The sequence below is a fragment of the Macaca thibetana genome, chromosome 1 (genome assembly GCF_024542745.1).
Source record: "Macaca thibetana thibetana isolate TM-01 chromosome 1, ASM2454274v1, whole genome shotgun sequence".
NCBI lineage: Eukaryota > Metazoa > Chordata > Mammalia > Primates > Cercopithecidae > Macaca > Macaca thibetana.
In genome coordinates, this window is record NC_065578.1 from 99,178,806 (window position 1) to 99,192,640 (window position 13,835).

The window sequence follows — 13,835 nt, forward strand, 5'->3', positions numbered from 1 at the left end:
TGAATCTCAAATTATAGGGAAATTGAAAAATAGGTCAAGTATTTCCACTTCCCCAGATAAAAATGTTTCAGACTCCATTTTCACAGAAGGAAGTGAAGAAAAAATGATTTTTTTAAATTAACAATCAGCGTTATGACATTTTCAGAGAAGGTTCTAAAAGACAAAGGGCATAAAAGTGGCACATTCAATACCAGTTTAAGATCTGTCAGATCTGACAACTTAAGATGGTAGGAAATACTTCTTTTCTTTTTTCTTTTTGTTTTTTTTTGGGGGGGGGGGACAGAGTCTCACTCTGTCACCCAGGCTGCAGTACCATGGTGTGATCTCAGATCACTGCAACCTCTGCCTCCCAGGTTCAAGCAATTCTCCTGCCTCAGCCTCCCAAGTAGCTGGGATTAATTACAGGCACCTGCCACCATGCCCGGCTAATTTTTGTATTTTTAGTAGAGACGGGGTTTCACCATGTTGGCCAGGCTGGTCTTGAACTCCTGACCTCAGGTGATACACCTGCCTTGGCCTCCCAAAGTGCTGGGATTATAGGAATGAGCCACCATGCCTGGTCAGTAGGAAAGACTTCTGAAAAATATTTTAGAGTTTGAGTGAAAGTAAGACAAAGTAAGGGGAAAGGAAGAAAAAAACACTTGAAAAAAAAGTAATTTGAAACTCTACAATCTAATCCTAGTTTCTCTAATCACAGCACCATCAGCAAGTAATCTTTCAATTTTCTTTTTAATTTTGTTTTGGGGGGATGGGGGGAGGGTCTCATCTCACTCTGGCACCCAGGATAGAGAGCAGTGGTGCGATCTCTCAGCTCACTACAACCTCCACGTATCAGACTCAAGCAATCCTCCCACCTCACCCTCCCGAGTAGCTGGGACCACAGGTGCATACCACCACGCCCAGCTAATTTTTAAATTTTTTTGTAGAGACAGGGTCTCACTATGTCACCCAGGCTGGTCTTGATCTCCTGAGCTCAAGCAATCCTCCCGCTCGGCCTCCCAAAGTCTTAGGATTACAGACGTAAGCCACCTCACCTGACCAATTTTTCCATTTTCTTTATTAATTTTCTGGAAACATGATTGGAAACAAATATCTTATTACATGATATACAGGTTTCATTTGAATCACTCCATGTAGCCCTCACAATAATTCTTTCCTTAAAATAAAATTCAGAGCTAAGTGGAATGGCCCCTTCTCTAAAGACCCAAAACTAAGAGATAAAACAATAGCAAATACTATTAACCTATAATTTAATAATGTTATTATTTATTAAGTGCCTGCTCTATTCCAGTCATTACAGTCCTGCTTTACATGTATGAATGCTAATCCTTGGAAGAAACATACAAGGGTTTTTGTTGTTGTTGTTGTTGTTGTTGTTTTTTACTGGTATGGAAACTGAAGCTCACAGAGCTTATAAAAATAAATAGTGCCTATGATCACACTGGGACAGAAATTTTAAAACTGCATTTCATTATAGTAATTCAGAGGTATGGAAGAAATAATAGTAGAAGAGCTAACAATTACTAAGGGCTTACAACATATTAGACATCATGTCAAGGACTTAGTATGCATTCCTCACAACAACCTAGGGAGCTATGGGAGGTATTATTGTCCCCATATGTAAAATAGGAGTTACAGAAAATGAGAGGTGAAAAGTATGGCCTCTGGCCTACTTTGTGAGGTTTTGATCACCAAACTATCCATAGCTTCAAATCAGACCCTTAAGGCTGACATGGTAAGTAAATAAGGCATTATGGAGAAAGAGGGATTCTGAATAAGCATGATTTGAATTGGAGTAATGGGAGAATCAAAGGTAGAAAGAAAAAAGTGAGAATGGACTTCTGGGGGGACTGCTCTCTCCGCAGAAACTCCATAAGCGTCAGTTTTTCCTAATAAAGTTTATCACGTTTTTCTGCCACATTTTTTGGAGGCAGTAAGGAAGTCTAACTAGAACAGCAATCAAATGTCAGAAATGGTCATTGTAAAAATATTTTAATGAAGTCTGGTTCCTCTTTTACGTCTCTTTCATGAAGATATCCTTCTCCAAGACTTTTTCACTCGGCTTTTTTTTGTCTTTTTTTTTCTTTTTTCTCTTTTTTGCCCTATTTCTCTGTAGGATCATCACTTCCACAGCCTCAATTATAACCTCTAGGATAGTATTTCTTAAATCTTTCAATTGCTCCACCCCACAGCTCTACAATGCTGTGACACAGATTTCCAACTGGGTATGGACTTCTGTTTAGATGACGAAAAACTTAATTTGTCTGAAGTGGAATTCGTTTTTTCCTCCAGACTAGTTCTTGAACCTCACTTTCCTAATCTGATGGTGGTCTGTCAACACATTTCTCATCAGCAGGATTTCAAACCCTGAACTCTCAGGATTGGATTCCAAACACTCTTTTGGTCCCCAACTTGCACCCAAGCTCTGCAGATTCTACCTCCACCAATTCTGCACTCTACCTATCCCTCTTGCAACTCTCTTCTACTTTCCATTCTATTACATTTGTCTACTGTTTTCCTTTCTGCCACCACCTCCAAGCATGAAGACTTCCTTACCTTCACCCAGATTAATAAAACACTTTCAATTGGTCTCCCTGTTTCTGTATCTCCTTAACACAGGATTATTTTCCTAAGGTACAATTCTCATTATATCTCTCCTCTCCCCACAAAACACTCGGTGGCTTCCCAAGAATTATTAGATTAAGGAGCAAAGGCACTCGACACTTAATGTTTTATACTTTTCTGCACAACCCAAATTTCAAGGACTTTTTTTCCCTATACTGTAATAACAATGTGCCGTCTGCTATTCCAGAAATAAGCTTCTCTTGTTTCTCCTGAAGTTTTGCCTTCTAAATGGGACCCCTATTTTTCCGCTAAATGGGACATTTATTTTTACATGGACAGGAATTTGGCCAAATTCCTGTCCATGTAAAAATAAAGGTTACACTGAAAAATAAGATACAAAAATCTCTGTACACTATGCCAAACTAGGTAGAATTGTGTATTCCCCATTATTTCACATAATACGCAAAAGAGTAATAATATCTGATATAAGCAAGGATGTGAAGAAACGAGCACTCTCATACACAGGGACAATGGTAAACTGTCACATTTTTAGATGTTAACAATATCTTAGTAAATTAAAAATGTTTATCCTCTGACCTGAAAATTTCATTTCTAGAAATGTATCTTACAGGCTGGGCGCCGTGGCTGCCGCCTGTAATCCCAGCGCTTTGGGAAGCCGAGGCGGGGGCGGATCACCTAAGGTTGGAAGTTCGAGACCAGCCTGACCAATGTGGAGAATCCCCATCTCTACTAAATATACAAAAGTAGCCGGGCTTGGGGGTGCATACCTGTAATCCCAGCTACTCAAGAGGCTGAGGCAGGAGAATCGCTTGAACCCAGGAGGCGGAGGATGAGGTGAGCCAAGATGGCACCATTGCACCCCAGCCTAGGCAACAAGAGTGAAATGCTGTCTCAAAAAAAAAAAAAAAAAAAAAAAAAAAAAAAAATTTCGAAATGCATCTTACAGGAAAACCCATACAGTTATGCAAGGATAATTTCCAGTAGCAAAAATGTTGGATAATTTAAGTGGTTACAAAAATAAACTACACTATACCCAAATTATATAACACTTGCTAACCATTAACAAGAATGAAATAGAGTAAAAAGATAACAAATACATCAGCTAATAATTATTGAGTGCATTCTAGGAGGTAGGCATTGTTTTAAGTACTTTTCAAGTATCATTTCACAAAAATCCCAAGACATGAATCTGCATGTTCTTAAGAAGATACATGCTCGTGCTCCACTGAGGAATCAAAACAAGAAAACTGCAAAATGATATGGAATGTACCAAAATATACATAACTTAAAAGGAAAAGAAAAAAAAAACCTTTATACATGCTTCCGATTGTTCTCAACAGTGTTTACTGCTTAGGATGGTATGTGTTTTCAGGATGGGAAGAGGAGTGGACTTCCTTTCTTTAATCCACTTTATAATGTGCATTTTTTTAAAGGATGTAGTGTTTTATAATTTTAAATAACACTACAAAGTATGTATATGTAAAGACCGTACAGAAACTGATGTGAAGGTGGTTAGATTTTTTCTTTTTTCTATTTTCAAACGTTCTATGTTATTTTTACTATTTTTGTTTGTTTTGTTAAAGAAGACCTTTACTCCTCTTTCAAGATCCATTTAAAATGCCATCAACTACTGTCCTATGATACAATGAAGTGTATGGACTTTGAAATATCACAGACTTAAGTTTGAATCTGTCCATTGATGTAATCCAGTAGGCACCACCATAGTGACCCTGGACAAATTATTTAACCTTACTGAGTCTTAGTTTTCTCACTTGTTAGAGACAATGCCACCAATATCAACGGCTTGCATGAGGATTAAATAAAATACTATCTCCAAAATATCTAGCACAATGACCACCATTAACAAAGTCTCCCGTATAAAATTGTCTTCCTTTCTTGGAATCTTGCCTAATTCCACCAACCTAAAATAACCGTTCACCCCAAAAGCGTTAGTTTTTCCTAATAAATTTTATCATGTTTTTCTGCCACGTTGGGTGACTTGTCTTGTGGTAAACCTCTGGATATCAGTAAAGATGTCCTACACATTGATCTCCATTCATTCTGACTAGCAGACAACCTTCAAAACAGTACTCATACAATGTGATTGTTACGTGAATTTTGAGAAAATCTGACATTAAAAAAGCAGACAGGTGTGAAACAGAGAGTACACTTCACCAAAAAAATCAACATGCTGGCTAACTAAATGAAGAATTAAAACTCACTTCTCCAACCTAACAAAACCATCTTTTAAAAGGTCTTTGTTTTCAATAAGCTGATAGATCAAATTAAGCCCCCCACTTCAGTTCTATCCCAGTATAATACTCAAATCTTACCACTTTTTTAAAAACACAGAAGTGGCTGGGCGCGGTGGCTCACGCCTGTAATCCCAGCACTTTGGCAGGCCGAGGCGGGAGGATGACTTGACCTTGGGAGTTCAAAACCAGACTGACCAACATGGAGAAACCCCCTCTCTACTAAAAATACAAAATTAGCCGGGTGTGGAGGCGCCTGCCTGTAATCCCAGCTACTCAGGAGGCTGAGGCAGGAGAATTGCTTGAACCAGGGAGGCAGAGGTTGCAGTGAGCCGAAATCCCGCCGTTACACTCCAGCCTGGGCAACAAGATCAACACTCCGTCTAAAAAATAAATAAATAGGGCGGGCGCGGTGGCTCACATCTGTAATCCCAGCACTTTGGGAGGCCGAGCCGGGCGGATCACGAGATCAGGAGATTGAGACCATCCTGGCTAACACAGTGAAGCCCCGTCTCTACTAAAAATACAAAAAATTAGCCCGGCGTGGTGGCGGGCGCCTGTAATCCCAGCTACTCGGGAAACTGAGGCAGAAGAATGGCGTGAACCCGGGAGGCGGAGCTTGCAGTGAGCCGAAATCGCGCCACTGCACTCCAGCCTGGGCGACAGAGCGAGACTCCGTCTCAAAAATAAACAAACAAATAAATAAAATTAAAATGCAGAAGCAAATGAAAATATCTGAACTGAAAAGTTTAGCTATATTAAGAAATATTCCTAATAACACATTTACAATTTGAAAAATCCCCTTTCCCCTTTAGGGCAGCAAGACAAGCACACAAACGTTTAAGTGCAGCCATAACTCCTTGCCACCCTGGAGTCTTTCTGAAATTTTAACGACGCTCCAGGGTTAGGGAGTTGGGGGGTAAGGGGACTAAAAGTTCTAGGTAAAAAGACACTTTAAAAACCAAATAAGGCTCTAAGTATCCCTGATATAGGTAACCATGCCATTAGCTTTAAATATGAAACAGAGTTCCCATAGTTTTAAATTTAAAATTAAAAACACAAAACTCCTACAAGAATAAAGTCGATGATTTTCAGGATCCCAAACACTTCTCTACTTATAAACACCCATTTCTTGGAATTAAAGCTTGTTAGTCAAAGTCACGGGACATAATAACCTAACTCGTTAGTGAACACTCATTAGCTCAATTCAAGCTCCAGAACATAGTTTGGGAATAGAGCACCCGTTCTGCCTGGCCGACTGCCCTGGTCAGCACAGGCGCTGGCTCTCCAGTCTGTAGCTAAGCTGGATTTGATTTTTAACGCTTCGCAAAGAGCTCTGAATTTAAGGAAAAAGACGTGACACTCACCTTGAGAAGCGAAGGCAGCCTAACCAACTTCCGGTTTTGTTACAACTTGTATCACATTTCAGCAGCTGGGTGGAGCCAGTTAAGCCGTAAGCCAAAAGGGAACCTTTCCCAAACTAAGCTACAGAACTTGATTTGCAAGACCAGTGCTAGTTTTAGGACTCCATTTCTGAGAATTTAGAATACTGTTTTACACAAAGGGACACTATTTGCCAACCAGTACTTATTTAGCCACAAAATTATAATTTTTGTCTTTCATTGCAAAACTATACCTGTCCTATAATAGTGCTAAGCAAAAGCAAATTAACTTTTAAAAAGTGGGGAAAGATCAGATTGCATAGAACTGAAACCTTTCTGAAGTGTGAATGATATAATGCAAAATAAATCTTTTATTTTGCAAACCCTGAAATTTAGGAGTTTTGTTTTGTTTCTTTTTAAGCCTTTAATCTGTTTCACAAGACTCTTTTGCAAAAGAAAAATTTTAGGGCCAGGAAAAGACAATGGAATTGAATTTTTTTAAATCTTTTTTTATTTTGTTTTTTGTTTTTCTGTTTTTTACTTTGTTTCTTCTCTTTAATGTAATTGAAATTTTTTTTTTTTTTTTTTTTTTTTTTTTGAGACGGAGTCTCGCTCTGTAGCCCAGGCTGGAGTGCAGTGGCCGGATCTCAGCTCACTGCAAGCTCCGCCTCCCGGGTTCACGCCATTCTCCGGCCTCAGCCTCCCGAGTAGCTGGGACTACAGGCGCCCGCCACCTCGCCCGGCTATTTTTTGTATTTCTTAGTAGAGACGGGGTTTCACCGTGTTAGCCAGGATGGTCTCCATCTCCTGACCTCGTGATCCGCCCATCTCGGCCTCCCAAAGTGCTGGGATTACAGGCTTGAGCCACCGCGCCCGGCCAATGTAATTGAAAATATTAAACATTCCATTTCAGACCTTGAGTGACATTGTAATTGCCCAGTGGGTTCACCTTGCCCGCTGTCTAGACAGAGTTGATTTATCAAGATAGGGGAATTGTAATGGAGAAAGAGTAATTCACGCGGAGCTGGCTGTGCAGGAGACCGGAATCTTTTGTTTTGTTTGTTTGTTTGTTTTGTTTGAGATGGAGTCTCCGTCTGTCGCCCAGGCTGGAGTGCGGTGGCGTGATCTCAGTTCACTGCAGCCTCCCCCTCCCGGGTTCAAATGATTCTCCTACCTCAGCCTCCCGAGTAGCTGGGACTACAGTCGCCCGTCACCACGCCCAGCTAATTTTTGTATTTTAGCAGAGACGGGGTTTCACCATGTTGACCAGGCTAGTTTTGAACTCCTGACCTTAAGTGATCCACCTGCCTCAGCCTCCCAAAGTGCTGAGATTACAGACATGAGCCATGGCGTCCAGCCCAGAGTTTTATTATTACTCAACATAGTCTCCTCAGGATTGGGAGATCAGAATTTTTAAAGATAATTTAGCGGGTAGGGGCTTGGGAAGTGGGAGTGCTGACTGGTCAGGTTGGAGATGGAATCACGGGGGGTCGAAGTCAGGTTTTCTTGCTGTCTTCTGTTCCTGGGTGGGATGGCAGAATGGGTGAGCCCGATTACCGGTCTAGGTGGTATCAGCTGCTGATCCACCGAGTCCAGGGTCTGCAAAATATCTCAAGCACTGATCTTAGGTTTTCCAATAGTGATGTTATCCCCAGGAGCAATTAGGGGAGGTTTAGACTCTTGGAGCTAGAGGCTGCATGACCCCTAAACCACAATTTCTAATGTTGTAGCTAATTTGTTGGTCCTGCAAAAGCAGACTGGTCCCCAGGCAAGAAGGGGGTCCATTCAGGAAAGGGCTATTACCAATTTTGTTTCAGAGTCAAAACATGAACTGGATTCCATCCCAAAATTAGTTTGGCTTTTGCCCAGAAATGAACAAGGACAGCTTAAAGATTAAAAGCAAGATGGAGTCAGTTAGGTCTGATCTCATTTATTGTCATAATTTCCTCAGTTATAAACTTTTTGCAAAGGCACTTTCAACACATGCAGACTGGAAAATAGATTATGACCCATGCCTTGACCTGTGAGTGCTGGTTATCAATCAACACCAGTAAATTCTTGAAACCATTTTTAAAGAGAGAACAGAGAAAGCAACACCATCACATTACTCTTTCTCTCTTTTTTTTTTTTTTTTTTTTTTTTTTTTTTTGAGACGGAGTCTCGCTGTGTCGCCCAGGCTGGAGTGCAGTGGCGGGATCTCAGCTCACTGCAAGCTCTGCCTCCCGGGTTTTTACGCCATTCTCCTGCCTCAGCCTCCCGAGTAGCTGGGACTACAGGCGCCCGCCACCTCGCCCGGCTAGTTTTTTGTATTTTTTAGTAGAGACGGGGTTTCACCGTGTTAGCCAGGATGGTCTCGAACTCCTGACCTTGTGATCCGCCCGTCTCGGCCTCCCAAAGTGCTGGGATTACAGGCTTGAGCCACCGCGCCCGGCCTACTCTTTCTCTTAAAGAACTAGTCACAATTAACAAAAGCCCCTCTCTACAGGATTTTAAAGAGAGGCTTTAAATAAAGATGACCCAGAGTTGGTTTGCTATCCTAAAGCTGCTGGGAACATGAATAGTTTTAAACTAAGTCAGCTGATCTTCAGTTCTTCAAAGCCTCAAGTGGTGAAATAGCCTTCTGCAGATAACAGACCCTTTCCAGGAACTGTCCCCATTGCATGCCAAAAGTATGATATGTCTATAAAACAAGAACTCTTCGACTGTATTGTCAGAATCCTACATCCTAAAGCACTCTTGTGGTACAACATAGTGGGAAGAACTGAATGGAGAGAGAGGCTACCTCTGTCTAAAACAACCAAGCTCAGTGGCTCACACCTGTAATCCCAACACTTTGGGAGGCCGAGTGGGGTGGATCACAAGACTAGGAGTTCAAGACCAGCCTGGCCAAGATGATGAAAACCTGTCTGTACTAAAAATACAAAAATTCGCTGGATGTGGTGGCACATACCTGTAATCCCAGCTACTCAGGAGGCTGAGGCAGGAGAATTGCTTGAACCCAGGTGGCAGAGGTTGCAGTGAGCAGAGATCACACCACTGCACTCCAGCCTGGCCAATAGAGCAAGACTCCATCTCAATCAATCAATAGATAAATAAATAAAACACCACCCTTTCTAAGCCTACCATTTCTCTCCATGTCCCCAGCTATAATTCCACCTTATCATTCCCTTCCAGATCACCTCTACCAGACTCTTCATCAACTCGTCAGTTGTCACAAAGGAGACCAATTTTATTAAAATCAGTTTAGTGGAGCTTAGATCCTAGGAAGTTAAAGCTACCCTACTGGTTACCACTCTCACGCCTCTATATCAGCAGTTCTCAAACTTTTCTTATTTCAGGGTTCCTTCACAACTTTCAAAGATTATTATGTACATCAGAGATGTTTCTTTGTGTGGGTGATATCTATGAATATTTTTTGTATTAAAAATTAACAGAAAAAGTTAAATATTCATAAATTTGTTTTTAAGTGACAATAATAGTTACATGTTAACACAGTATCTTTTCTGTTGCTTATATGATTGTTTTTCAACAATAAAAAATTTAATGAAAATGTATAGCACTTGACTAGTCTAAAAAAAGAAAAGAAAAAGTATCATTGTTTAAACTGTTACAAATCTCTTTAATGTGTGGCTTAATAGAAGACAGTAGGATTCTCATATCTGCCTCTGCATTCAATCTTTTGTGACATAATGTAACACCTCAGGTAGCCACTGGAAAACTCCACTGTATATTCATGAGAAAATGAGAATGAAGAAGGCAAATAAAGTATAGCAAGAACAATAATTATCATTTATTGAACACCCATTTTAACCAAAGCACATATAGTATCCTATCTATTATGAACATCCTACAGCTGAGAATGTTAAGGACCTGCCTGGCTAAGTAAATTGCTGAAAATTAGACAGAGAAGTGGTAGACAGGATCCTAAGTCAGAACCACTGTCTCCACTGAGCGCCACTGCCAAGTCTGAATGAGGTCTGATGGACTAAACTTAGGAACTTCCCTTCCCTATTATACTCAGCATTTCAAACAAGTTTACATTCAAAGAGAACATCTCCAGTTGATTAGACACAGCCTCAACTCAATACATCCAAAACCCACCATCTAAAATAAACTCATTCTCACTTGGCCTTTAATTATGTTCATCTCACCCAAACAGCCAAATTCACCCCCTCTTCTCCATCTCCACTGCCACTATTCTGTTTTCTGTCCTGGACTGTAGTCTCAACTGAACTACCGTCATTATCTACTAAGTGCTTCCAGTTTCTCATAAACCTAATTAGCTATCCCACATAATATGGGATAACTAATCTTTCTTTTTTTTTTTTTTTTTTTTTTGAGACAGAGTCTCACCCTGTCACCCAGGCTAGAGTGCAATGGCACAATCTCAGCTCACTGCAACCTCCACTTCCTTGGCTCAAGCAATTCTCCTGCCTCAGCCTCCTGAGTAGCTGGGATTACAGGTGCGCACCACCACATCCAATAATTTTTGTATTTTTAGTACAGACTGGGTTTCACCGTGTTGGCCAGGCTGGTCTCAAACTCCTGACATCAGGTGATCTGCCCACATCAGCCTCCCAAAGTGCTGGGATTACAGGCATGAACCACTGTGCCCTGCCTGGGAGAGCTAATCTTTCTCAAGTATAACTCACATCTTGTAATTCCTATGCTCAAAAAAATCTTTATTTACCTACTTATTACTTATTACTGCATAAATGAATGTCCAGATTCCACAGACAGACACTGTGCCAAACCTCTATCAATTCCAGTGGGGATGGCAGCAGGTTCAAGAGGGTGACAAAGAGACCCAGAGCCAGAAAATGAGATATGGGGTTTTACTGGGGGCTTACACACAGGGGAGAATTCAGTGGCAGTAAGCTGGAAAGGATAACTCCATGGACCAGTGGCAGCAGGATGGACAGGACAGCGGCTACAGGCTGGACAGAAGAACCTCAACCAATTGCAAAAAGCATGCAGTTTATATGGCATTTTCACTTAGCACCTTCCCCTAACAACTTCCACCTGCCAATCTTCATTCAGCCCAAAACTTGGGGCCTCAATCCCCTGGACGGCCTGTGTTCCACAGGATGGACATGGGGCACAGGTGTTCCTCATAGACAGGGAACAAATCTGCAGGTTTGCCACTCTCAGATTCCCTAGCTCGGAACTCTGAATGCACATTCAGGTGAGTCTGCGATACGGGGTCATTCTCAGGGTACGCTTAAGTTACTGCTATCAGGTTGCATTTACCAAATAACAGAGGGCCAAATGAAATAATTTCTGTAAAGCACAGTGCTTGGCACAAAAATAACTATTTGATAAATAGAAGTCAATAGCAAAAAAGTTTTCATGGTGGCTTTTTAAATGAAATGTCCCTTCTTTGCAGTGCTATAAATAATACATTGTTCCAAAATTATCCATGGACTTCTGACCAAACTCTGGTCAGTAAATCCATGTTTTACTTTCTGACAACATAAAGCCATTCTCAACATTCAATTAGTGGTAGTAACATTCATCTTCATATTTTTCTTACCCACCAGTTCAAGGTCACCTTACATTATGCTTCTCTAAACACTACCCAATCCTTACTCAAAGTAATGTGACCTCCCTATAATAACAGATCTGAAGAATATCCGCCCCTTCATCCTCACCCCTAGCTACAGCTATCTGTGTCTTCCAGAAAGAGCTAACCTTATTACTGAAACCCAGTTTTGAATAATCTGGATAGAACTAAACTCTTCAAAATATTTTGTCCACCTAAAAAAAAAAAGACACTAGAGAAAATTGTCTCTAACTGTGTTGGGTTTACTCAAAAATAGAAATAAGGATTATATTCTGGAATGTATGAAATGGCAAGCCATCAGTGCCTTTGGCTTGGGAAGGGTAAGGGAAGCTATTATTAGCAAAAACGATTTACATAAACTGCTTAGAAACAGTTCATTGTTTCCAGAGGCAGAGTTATTGTCATTTCTTTGGTAGAGATGACATTACTGGGCAAGTGTTCTTCCAAGATCATCTTATCTGAATTCCTGCAGGCCTAAAGAATGCCTAACGATAAACTATCAAAGCAGGAGATGTATGAAGGACAGAAAGTGTTTTTAGAAAGTTCTTGGAAACAGTTCTTATCTCAGACATGTAAGCATGAACCTCCTTTTTGGGGGGCAGGCTTTCTGGTCCTATTTTGCCTGAGTATGACAAAAGTGATTTCACCCTGGTATCTGCAACTTTCACAATTTTCACCATTTTTTAAAAAATTATAAAGTCAGTTGGAGATTATCTGAAGTCATAAAAGTCTACTCCAATGCAAATACATAGAAGATAGCTCTTTGGTGGGATAGGATGTGGCCTTCCATTTATTATTTTCAAGTGAGATATTTCTGGCCTGGTATGGTGGTTCATGCCTGTAATCCCAGCACTTTGGGAGGCGGAGGCAAGCAGGTCACTTGAGGTCAAGAGTTCAAGACAAGCCTGGCCAATGTGGTGAAATCCCGTCTCTACTAAAAATACAAAAATTAGCCGGGCATGGTGGGGGTTGCCTGTAATCCCAGCTACTTGGAAGGCTGAGGCAGGAGAATCGCTTGAACCCAGGAGGTGGAGGTTGCAATGAGCAGAGATTGAGCCACGCACTCCAGCCTGGGTGACAGAGGGAGACTTTAACTCAAAAAGAGAGAGAGAGAGAAAGAGAGAGAGAGAGAGAGAGATGTCTTTGTTCTAAGAGACTGTCCTTTGCATTACTGTCCTTTGCATTACAGAATATATAAGCATCCCTAATCCTAGCTATGAAATCCCAAAAGCCCTCTTCTTCCCCATAGTGATAATAAAAAAATAAAAGGGCAACAACACATTTCCAAAGTTGTGACCAGAAGCAAGAATAATGCCTCATTCCACTCTGTAAGGCTTTGATTAGATAGATGACTCTGGGTCCTAATGGAACAAAGCATTTTGCTTTCAAAGAAAATAAATGCCAAGATAGAAAATAACTAGAACACTATCTCTTCCTAGTGAAGAATAGTGCAGCTTCTTCAAGTTGACACAAAACTTCAAAAGAAGCTTGACTTAAAATAAGTCTAAAAAGGCAGAGGTATGTAGTGAAAAGAGCATTAGATCATTCTGGAGAAATCACTTATCGTCTCTATTTTTGTTACCAGAACAGTAAAGATGAGGAGTTACAACCAGAACTGTGTATTCTCTAAGTTCCCATCCAAATTCTGAATGCAGGTTTCCCATGGACAAGAAGAGACAGAAAATAAGTCAGACTTTCTGGGCGGGTGTGGTGACCCGTACCTGTAGTCCCAGCTGTTCCAAGGGGCTGAGGTGGAGGAATCACTTGAGCCCAGGAGATTGCACCACTGCACTCCAACCTGGGTGACACAGCAAGATTCTGTCTTAAAAAAAAAAAAAAAAAAAAAAAAGATTGAGAAAGATTGAGAGGCACTACATTCAATATATATTTTGTCAAGCACCTACTATATGGCAGATCCTGCGCTAGGCCCTACTTGTATAAAGTGGTTCCACATCTACGCTAATATAGTGTGATTTCCTAGGTGGGTAATATATGAATAGATGATTGAGAGACTGATAATTACCTAATAGATAAATAACCTGATAAATACAC

At 40.8% G+C, this 13,835-nt stretch overlaps 1 protein-coding gene across 8 annotated transcripts in view; it reads right to left on the reverse strand.

The window, feature by feature from the left end:
* The window catches only part of FRRS1 (ferric chelate reductase 1), a 71,063-nt gene extending 57,475 nt beyond the window's left edge, over positions 1-13,588 (reverse strand). For 5 of the 8 annotated variants that reach the window (XR_007723163.1, XR_007723167.1, XR_007723168.1 and 2 more), the window contains exon 1: positions 6,206-6,291. The gene's annotated coding sequence lies outside the window, so the exon portion shown is untranslated. Of the gene's footprint in view, positions 1-3,353; positions 3,463-4,919; positions 5,313-6,205; positions 6,292-13,504 lie in introns of those variants that run through there. The other 3 variants (XM_050778573.1, XM_050778586.1, XM_050778577.1) reach the window with 3 other exon arrangements.
* Positions 13,589-13,835: the final 247 nt, after the last annotated feature.